Below are 10826 nucleotides of genomic sequence, written 5' to 3'. Positions count from 1 at the left end.
ACTACCGCCCGTGGTGGCTGCAGGTCACGCTGAGGCACAAACTGCTTCAGGCCTTTTAATTCCTTCTTCCTTTCTCCTCTTCTTCCTCATTTCATGTCTTGCATTATGATATGACTCAGCCCCCTTCCAGGACGGTTGGTTGGCTGTTGGGAAACAGGCAAAAATCAGCAAAAATCTCCTTTTCCTGCTGTTTTTTTTGTCCCACCGTGGTCAGCGCTGGCCCTCGAGGCTGCAGCATCACGTTGCATTGACTCGGCTTAGGTTCACCCACCACTAGCCCAGCGGTCTCGTCACCTCCGACACCATCTGACGGATCAAAAGCAACGGATCGGAGATATTTACAGCATCTTCCAAAYGTCCCAATGAACTCCAGGAGCTGGAAAGGCCTCTGCTGGGCTGAGCTCCCTGCTTTAAGCAGCAATTTCCTTATGTTACTGCGAGGCTGGTACATCTGCAGCCCTTGCTCCTGCTAAAAGGCAGCTAGCCTTTTGCCAACATTATGTTGCATTAGAAAAAAAAAATAAACCAAGGGGCATGAGACCGTCTTCCAAGAGGCGCTGTCTTCTCACACACAACATAAGGAGTGGAAGCTCTCACATGATGCAGTCGGTTGTGCAATTGCTGCAGCGATCAGCATTGGATACAGAAAGCACGAGCCCAGGGTGAGAACAGGAACCCGAAAAAGCAGCTGCATGGAAAASTCTGGGCTGATTAGCTGTTAATTGGACAGTCCTGGTCCAAGTGAAGAAAATAATCACCTGAAAATAAAAATGCCAGCTCCTAGGAGGAAGCTATTAAAAGCCAAGTGCCGATCAGACCCTCTGGGCACCAGAAAATTACTCCTGCTGGTCATGTTGCTTTAGAAGGAACATCTGTGGATGGAAAAATCCTTTTGTTTCTCTGTTTAGAATTTACTTATTTACGTTAGGTTTTTGCCATGCACGTCTCATGTTTCTTAGAAGAAGCCAGAGGTCTGGCACAACCCGACTTAAAAGCCTGCAAGCCTCAAGCTCCCCTGGCTTGCTTTAGTTTCCAGGTTTATTTAATTTTTCAAATTAAAACATGGAAAACTTAACCAAAAATCATCTGCTTTTCTTCTGGGGTCTCATGGAGTTTCTGAGCAGGTGCTATCACYACTGAGCAAAGGTTAAACAGATTTTGTCTGTCTTATTTGTTGAAGCAAAATTGAGAGACCCTCCTGCAACCAAGTCAAACAGGATAAAGCCAAAATCTTGCAAAATCGTCTGTCTTCTTGTTGTCAGGGTCAAATTCTGCCTGTTTTTCCTCCTGAGCAAAGCCCCTTTTACACCTGCCTCATCCTGGCCATCGACTTGCAGCTGCTTCAGTCRCTGATGCAACCCACGGGCTGTTGCATCAGGGGGAAAGAGCAGGGCCGTCCCGTGGCCTCCAGGGCTGCTGGAAACGTCTCCAGATGCACAACTCTGGTTCTCCTTCCCTCAAAACATATCTGGGCAAACCCTGCGCCGCTCCGGAGACTCTTTTTTGCAGGAAAGGAGCCTTTCCCAGAGCAGGGCACTGATGTGCAGCCCAGCCTGGTCTTTTTGCTGCAGATTCCCTGGAGCAACGCGATTTATGGTGAATATAAGTGACTAAAGCACCCGCGTGTCGTGGCCTGCTCCCTGCCCGTGCACGGGGAAGGGCCTCAGCCTGGGTGCTGGAGGATCCGCGCGGCCGGTGGGGCGGTGAAGGATGCTTTGATGTGCTTTTCCTTGCCCTCATTAAACAGATTCCAAGCGTGCTGTGGAGATGCACGCCCTGAGCTGCAGCCCGGCAGGCCTGGGGAAACTCGTCCCTCACCCAGCACTGAGAGCAAAGAGATAAAAGGGGGGTGAGTGAATCTCTAGGCTGGATAACTCACAGAAATGGAGCAGGGGGAGAGAGGAGGAGCTGCGGGCAATTGCACAAGGAGAAAAGGGGATCTAGGGGATCCCTCCTGCGCCGCCAGGTTCCAGCTCCCTAGCATTCCAAGTCCTCCAGCTTGGAAGATCCTGAGCATCCCGAATCCCCGGCTCCCACAGCTCGCGGGCACAGCCGGCGCTGCCGCTGGGGATGAAGGTGGTGCTTGGAGCCCAAAGCAGGGAGGCGGCCAAGTGCTTTCATTTGAGCGCAGGCAGATTTAGTCTGCAAGCAGAGCTGGGCAGGGAAGGGGYTCCCGTTGACTTTTGCCTTTGCTTCTATTCCCAAAAAAGTCCATGCGGGTGCCGGGAGGCAGCAGGCAGCTCTCAGGCAGTTCTCCTCGACACYCTCCTTGCAGACACTTTGGAGACAGCAGCGGATGAGGCTGCTCTGTCTGCAAGCCASGCCTGGCAGGGGGAACGGGAGCGGGAAAGGAGAGGAATTTGGGCCTGACCCAGGCGCTCTGCGTGCAGACAAGGTTYGGTCCCCCCACACAGCAGCCCTAGGCCAGACTGCAAGCACTGCCGGGGGTGTCTGGCTCCAGGGTGTTCCTGTGGGTGCCACAGGGTGTCAAGGACACGGGATCCTTGTGCCCTGGCCAGGCAGAGGTTTGTGCAGGGCTGATGGGGACCAGCAGGCCCAGAGGGAGGGAGGCAGCGCTGAAACCAACGCAGCTCGAGGAGCTGGTTGCATCAAATGCAGCTCGAGGGGCTGGTTGCATTTGTTCCCTCCTGGAACGCCGTGCTCTGCAGGGACCCATCCCAGCTGGAACTTGCTGAGAACATCTCTTATGTGTCCCGGATGAGAAGCACCAGCCCGGGCATCCCATGGGAAGCAGACGGGCTGTGGGCGCTGCACGAGGCCGCTCGCCACCCGCAACGGGACCTTTTATCTTGTGGGAACCCGCAAAGCGGCGCCGAGCGTCAACAGCCTCCTCGGACACCCGGTCCGTGCTCTGGTTTCCTGGCAGGCATCGCTGCCTTGCAAGCAGCAGAGCAAATATTGGTTTACAGATGGGAGCTAATGCCCATCGACTTCATCAGCAGAATGGGTTATTTGCGAGGTGTCAGATTCACATGGTTCTATTAATCACAGTGTTGTGCTTTCCGTTCAAGGAGCAGATGTTAGCACCAGACCCAGGAAAAAGGCTACTGTGCCCTATCACTGAGATCTCTCTGGCCTTCCTGGGTGACTCCACAGGTCGGGAGAGAAAACAGTGAGAATTAGAGCGAGAGGGGAATTGTTAACAGATATTAGTTCCTTTTGGATGGCAGCTTGAGGTTAAAGCACAACATTTTCTCTAAAAAAAATGAACCAATAGTAGGCAAACACATATGGAGCAGTCAGCTATTATATCATGTCTGCAAAATCAGCCCAAAACGTGCCCAGAAGTGGATGTGATGTCATCTTATATAAAGTGGATCCTACTAATTGCTGGAGTTTGAGTCTATGCGAACACTCGGTGCAGGAGGACTGCATTGTGAAAGACTGCTGGGATTTGTAAATGAGACACTGTCTGCTAGTGGGTGGAATAGGGAATTTTATCCACATTTCATGGGCCTTATGTTGCTAAACCCCAATGGCAACAATCCCGTTGCCAGAGGTCCGGTGTGGATGGATGCTACCCACATTGGATCAGTGGAACCACGGATCAATCATCTCTTGTGGCACCTGGTCTATGTCACCTGCTCCTTATACCCCCACTGCCAGCACGAGCAAACCCATGTGCAGACCCCATTAGAACAGCCCCGTCTCCATGCCCACACATACATGTCCAAAGCTTAATGCCTTAAGGGAACATTCCTGCTCCTGAGGGAGKGGTTAGAACACCCCAGGTCTATCATTTTGCAGCCAATGAGACTGAATAAATATTTTCTTTTTCTTTCGCAAAAACACAAGGAATCCCACCAGGGTCATCSTTTCATGAGGGTAAATGTTTAGCACGAGGTGAGTTGCAAAGAGCCATCTGCAGGGGTGGCCTAATGAAACCCGACTGAGCTGGTGTGTGGGAACACGCCGAATCTCTGCGGTTTATTGCTCAGACTGGTAAAGCCTCCTCAAACSAAGGCGACCGCACCAGGTAGAGCAGTAAATAAACAATCTGACCCCAGAAGCAAGTGTGGAAGATGTGGAAAAACCCACCCCTCAGGCTGGCTCAGGGGCTTTTTGTGAAGATAAAGCAGAGCTAATTTCATCAACACTGTCGTTATCAGGGCTGAGGTGATGAAAATCAAACATTAAGGGGCAGTCTCTGTCTTTCACCTCCTCAGCAGTAAAATAAATAAATAAATAAATTAACCAACCATGGGAGAAGCATGAACTTCTCCATGGTTGCTCGACCTGCTCTACTTCAGGCAGATATCTGCTCCTATCTTTATGTCTTGGAAGTATCCTTGGGGATTTCACAGTGAGTGTCCACAGTCTTTCCTCATACCTCACAAGCCTTTCAGTCAGAAAGATTTTGCAAATGTGCAATTAAAACTCTTTCGGTAACACATAAACCAGCAGGCTGCTGCTGACCACGAGGTCTGCCCACCTTCCTTTCCTCTTCACTAGCCAGCCCAGCTCCCCCAGTCCCATCCCCTTGGCTGTGATCCTGGGCACAGCAGCAGTCTGCCCGGTTCCCCGGTTGAGTAAGAGAATTTTGTGCCTGCCCTACTGTTCTCCATCCCACACTAGCAAGTTCTTGGCGTGCCACCCAGATCAGGTTGACATCTTCTTTTATGAACTGTGGGGAAAAGAAGTAGTGCTTGAGAGCACTTGAATGGGAGCATTGTAAGCAGGCTGGTGAGAACAACAAAAATCGGTATTTGGTCACAACTTGCCTTCGTGTTATTTGTCTCCATGCTGGCATTTGGCTCCTCGTTGAAGTGAAATACACATCTGCTGCAAAGCAGCCTGAGCTGTGATGAAAGAGCCTGTAACGGGAAAGGAGCATTAGTTAGGTATTAATAGAGCACTGATTATTTTTAACAAGGGGATATATCTGTCCACCAAGGGGAAACAGGGCTGATAACAGTGTCCAAGAGAAAGCAGCACCCACAGGATCATGCCAGGTGCCTGCTGGGGTGATGGGGCCCTCATGGGTTCTCATGGCAGGATAAATTTCCCTGGGTGAAATGAATGTGCTTGGACTTGTTGGATGAAGACAATGGATTAATACTGAGTCCCTGCTGCCAATGCTTTCTGTGTCATCTAATTCTTGAGGATTTAAGAGGGGGGAGGCCCTACCTGAGTGAGCAAAAGCTGGAGAAACTGGAAAAAAAAAACAGGGATTTCTTTGCCTAAAGAACCTCTAGTGCATGGAGCACGTTGTGTCCTTTTTGTCCCTGACCATGTGCTGGGTTAGCTGCGTCCTGCAGCTCTGCAGATGATGCAACGTGTGGGCAACTCTTGCACAGCGGCGCGGCCAAGGAGCCGTCGCAGCGCCTTGGCCGCTGAGGAGCTGACATCTGCTGGGCCCGAGAGCTACTACACGTCTTACTACATCCCAGCCCGGGTTGCATCAGCCGGAGGATTTGAATAATGGGGGAGAAATCGCTTGTAAATATCAGGGCTGGGTTTTTTGAGGTATTTTTGCTGCTTTTTTATTCCTTGTATGAGCAATATGGCCTTTCCTTGCCAAAGCTGATTTCTCATCACTGCCTTTCTGGGGTTTCTTTTTACTCACTTCTTTTTTAGCTGCTTCACCTTATTCTTCACACTTTTGTCTGGAAATGACAATGTGGATTCAAAGACATATGGAGGCTGTGAATGGGGCTGAACCCCCACAATTCTGCACTTTGGACCTAACCTTCCTGCAAAATCCTGGCCTTGGATTAGGCGATCCAGGGATATGTGAATGATATTGGCATTTAAAAGGAGTATCTCTACATCATCTTTGAACATAAATAACCTGGAAAATATTTAGACACATTTATAGATGATATGGGTATAGAGCAAAACAAACCTGACAATTTGAAGCAAAAAAACCACAAAGAAGTTGTCTTGGTATTGGCCAGACTATATCCCTGATATYGTGAACCTTACTGCTTTACACAGTGAAGATTAAGCATCTCTAAAGAAGCTTAGGTAGCCTAATTAATGACTCACTAACCTAATTAATGAAGGTCTTAGTGCTTTCTCCAGGGACAGATGTGACTGGGTTTTGTTGCCCTTCACCTTTGGACAGGATAGGAAAGTCAGGGCAGACACAAAACCATCTGATGTTTCTGCTTCCTCCCTGCCACCCTGGGAACCAGTCTGGAGCTGATTTGTGGGGGACGATGTGACAGGAAGACGYGACAAGAGATGGACAGAGACTCTGTGTGGTTGCTGGGGTGTTTTAATCAGGAGCAGCTTTAAGGCTGGGCTGGGAAACGGTGCCACGGCTCAGTGACACCAAGGACACCCTACGCACTAGAAATAGCACCACCAAAGCCGGTCTGATGAAAGAGCAGAGGCAAAGCCCTGTCCCTGTAGGAATCTGGTGATATGGAAAAGGAGAGGCAAAATAAAGCAGCGACACACACAGAATTCAGCTGCAAAGGCTGATTTCTCGAGCACGTGAAGAAGCTCGGGGGCAAGGCTGGTTATTTGAACAGTATTAAATCAGCTTCCAAAAGTCCTGGCCTCCTGTGCCTGCTCGCACACGTCTGCATGTGTGCATGCTTCCTGCAAGTTAGCGAAGACTTCAGTGGAAAGCAAAAAAACGGGATTTTGGTGCTTATCAGCATGCTGGCAAAGCTGAAAGGCACTTTCAGTAACTGGTGGCCACAGACCCTTCTTGTGGGGCAGCTGTCCTGGGTGAGCAGCTGAAATAACTCAGTGGGCTTAAGCTGCTCCTAGAAGAGAAGGTGGTGCCTGCCCAGCGAGCAGGACCCCTTGGCAATGCAGTGCAAGGGAAGCAGCATTTCCTTGGCACCTTGGTTGGCAGCTTCTGCTGTTTTACACAAGCAGAAAGCAGACAATCCTGCCAGGATAGGGCCACCCTTAAAATGCTCATCAGCAATTTGTGCTGCAATGGATATTTTGCTACCCCAAGAAAGCTTCTCCAGTAGAAGTGGTGTCTGTGAAAAATGGCTGTGTTTTAGGACTATCTTCCACGATCAGCCTGCTGTGACACCCATGAGTAAAGCATTGCAGCTGGAAACGTCACTCATGTTTCCTGTTTAGTACCTACCGGAATGAACACGGGTGTCTGCACCTCTCGGTCCTGCCTCTTTCACCCTGAGTAAATTCATTTAAAATGAACTAAATACAGCCAGGCTGGGGCAGGTTTGCATGTGCAGAAATGTGGTAATGAAGAATCCTGATGTTAAAATCAGATTTATTATTTAGGGACAAGATGTTGATTTTTTGCCGATTCATGAAGAAGTTGTAGCGTCAAGMGTGACAATTTGATGGATTTAGATTGATGTCCCTTGGGATCTCTAGCTGAATAAAGCCACGTTTTGTGCTTCCCTCCAAGGAAGCCTCTGCCTTCCCCTGCTTCCAAGATATTAAAACACCAATTTCAAAACAGAAAATACAGGAAGCAAATTGAGAGGCTGTGAGATGCTATCAGTTCCTGGATGGAGCCAAGGGCTGTCCCTGGGGCTGCATCCTTGCTTTGAGTTCAGGTGCTGCCGGCATCAGCAGTGGTCGAGGGGCCTCTGCTGGACTGAGCGCTGCCAGGATCAATTCCCATCTTTTCCAGCACAAGGGATGTTTTTCCAAGCAAGCCATTGCTATGCACATTGCCCAGGTTCTCCATGGTATTCCTCTTTGGGGATAAGAGGCTATGAAATGCAGTTGCCAAAGGCTGGGGGGCACTTTTTGCATTGCTTAAAAACAGTGCAACCTGGTTGTGCTTCTCTCCTCCCTGTTTGCATGTGCAGAGCGGGAAAGCACTGGCCTGAACCCCGAGGAGACCGAGGGACCCGGTTTCTGATTTGCCACCTGAAGTTTTCCTGCTTGAGGTATATATCACACCCAGGAAAAAATATTTCCTCTAATTTCTTATGTCCTGCCATGGCAGAGGGCAAATGTGCTACTGATGGCCCTGGGCTTGCTGGATCAAGCTGTTCTCCTATTCTGCTCTTAATTTTATTACCCTCTTTCTCTATAGACAGACTGTATTGCAGTGGTCTAGCACATYATCTCTCCCTAGAATCACAATGCATTTTTGACTGATTTAGTTACTGTGCTGTCAGCATGTCGTCCTGCTTAATCTGTTTCATTAATTCCTTCCTTGCTACTAGCTTCAGAATGCATTAACATGGGAAAAATAAATCAAGTGTTTGAGCACAATGGAGACCTATGGGAAAAAGCTTTTGAGCCTTTTCTGAGGCTTCTATGCCTGTTATTCTTTACTTTGCTGATACAGCTAGATTTGCCATCCTGTTGAACGAGCATATTCCAGACGGTAAAAAACAACAAAGTGAACCCACGTGGTCTTTGTATAGGTCAGGACTGGAGATGGGCTGCCAGATACAACAGCACAGGACATTGYAGAGCAGGAGAGAGAAATGTGCAAGCACTGGCAGAGCCAAGCTTATGCTATGTTCCTTATCAGCACACGGCTCAAAACCCCCAAACAAAGCAGAAACAAAACCTGAAACAAAACCAACGTTATATTGTGAAGACATCTGTGCATGGGAACGTGTGTGAGCGCATGTGTGTCTGAGCTCTGCCGTGTTTTTGAGCGCACATCTGCCTACCAGCTGGGTGGATGTTTGTGTGAACGTATAGGAACACATCCGTGAACGCTGTGTGGGAATGTGGAGTGGCCCTGGGCTTGTTCGGGGTGATGGAAAGCCTGGGAAAGGAGCCTACCTACCTTCTACGTTAGTTTTGGAGTCATAAATTTAAGTCTTGGGGCATTGGTACCTTCACAACACAGCCCTCAACTTCGTGTACACTGTCTAGGTTTTCACCAGATCCATTCCTGGAAGATGCATCTTTGGATATCTACCATCCTTGCTACAGCAGGACTTCTATACCATGGTGGAGCAGGGGGAAGATTGCTCCGTGAGAAGTTCATGCCCTGACCCATGCTTACATTGTGCTTTGTGTTTTCAAAGGGGAATGCAAAGTTTTCTTTGTCCTTTCTTCTTTTTTTTCCTTCTCATAAGCCATGTGAAATTAGATTCTGCAGTTCAAGAGATCAGAGAACTCGCACTAGGAATGTCCTGCCCCACGCAGTTCCCCATGTGGTGGCTAATTTCAAGTGACCCTGAACATCTGAAACTGTACTCGGAAATATGGAAAGCAAAATTCTGAGAATGCAACTGGAGGTCTCAGAGTCGAAGATTTCGGTCTGCTCAGTTATGGAAATACCATGAACAACAAAGGCAGGGCTGCAAAGGCTGCTAAGCGGGGCAGACAGGGTGGAGGTGGTGGAAGACTCCTTACTCCTCCAGTAAACCTGACTCCCACTGAAGACCTCAAGAGCAGATTTCACAAAGATGCAGCCTTTTTCAGTTCAAAGTTCCTTCAAAAAGAAAATCCCTTGAAAATGTGGCCCAGGGAACCAATGACCAAACYGCTGTAATCATCAGGAGGGGATAGGTTTTCGCACGCTGGTTTTCTTCTTGAGGTTGAAGACCAAGACGCAGCGGGAGGGCTGCTCAGGCTGCATGTAGGGAATTTGGCAGGAATTCAACTTATGTCAACTGAGAACTGCCCCGTTCACTTGACCTGGTGCCTCCTTGGCTTTCCATTCCCTTCCTGGGCAAAAAGACTCACACGTTCCCACTTCAGTCGTAACCGCAGTGTTTTCAGTATTACTTTAAAAACTGGTGGTCAGGATGTACGTTGTTTTTAACCTCGAAGTATTTTCCCAGCTCTTCCCCTTTGTGCTCCAGGGTTGTGTTTCCAAGATTTGACTTTCCYGGGTAGGAAGGTGCCCAGAGTGTAGGAGCTGCCCTGTGATTTCCAGAGCAGATACCTTAATATTTGGGTTAACAAYTGTACTGGCATCGCTCTAGCTTTACTGGTGGTCACTCTTGGTGGTTGGGATCATGCCATGGATTGGAAAGCGGTGAAAAGTGCTCTTTTGAGGCAACAGAGGCTTTAGAGAAAACAAAATAATTGTACTTCTGCTCTGGGAGAAACAACTGCAAGATGGAGTGGGATGAAAGGGGCTCAGTGCAAAGCTCTACTTAAACCTAAGCATTATTTACAGCTACACACCAGCTATGTCCTCACAGACTGTTTCCATAACCGTTTGGAGACCCAGGCTCAGCGTCAGCATGAAGTGATGTGTGAAAACCCAAGGAATCGCTATTCCRTCCCCACGGTGGAGGGATCGCTGTCATGCCATGGCCTGACGTGATCTCCCAGCACCCACAGCCCCACTGCGGCTCCCCAGAACCTCAAGTTCTTGTGAGACTCACGTGGGAAAAACCTCATTCCTTGAATTTGTGGTTGGAAACGCTCCATGGCGGGAGGCCGGTTAGAAACCCTCCTTTTGCCCGGTGATTTCAGGCAGCGCTTTGCTTCTGGTCCTCTGTAGGCCTGGCTCCCCTGGGGGGCCATTTTGTGTGTGCATGGGGCAAGGGGGCCATTTTGTGTGGGTGTGGGGGGTCATTTTGTGTGTGAAGGTSGTCACAGGGGGGGCACTTTGTATGCGTGTGGGGCAGGGGTCCATTTTGTCATTTTGTATGTGAGGGGGTGACAACAAGGGGCCATTTTGGGGGGGGTGACAAGGGGGCAATCTTGTGTGCATATGGGGCGGGGGTCCATTTTGTGTGCGTGAGGGGGGACAAGGTGGCCATTTTGTGTGCATGTGGGGCCGAGGGTCCATTTTCTCTGTGTGAGGGGAGACAAGGGGGCCATCTTGTGTGCATATGGGGCGGGGGTCCATTTTGCAGCTCCCATGGCCTGCCGGGGACAATGAACACAAACATGAGGCAAAATGGGGTCCCGGGGCGGCGAGGGGCGCTGGG

This window comes from Nothoprocta perdicaria, unplaced genomic scaffold (assembly GCF_003342845.1).
Source record: "Nothoprocta perdicaria isolate Ctin4 unplaced genomic scaffold, notPer1 scaffold_30, whole genome shotgun sequence".
In the NCBI taxonomy this organism is placed as follows: domain Eukaryota; kingdom Metazoa; phylum Chordata; class Aves; order Tinamiformes; family Tinamidae; genus Nothoprocta; species Nothoprocta perdicaria.
This window is presented reverse-complemented; position numbering follows the sequence as displayed.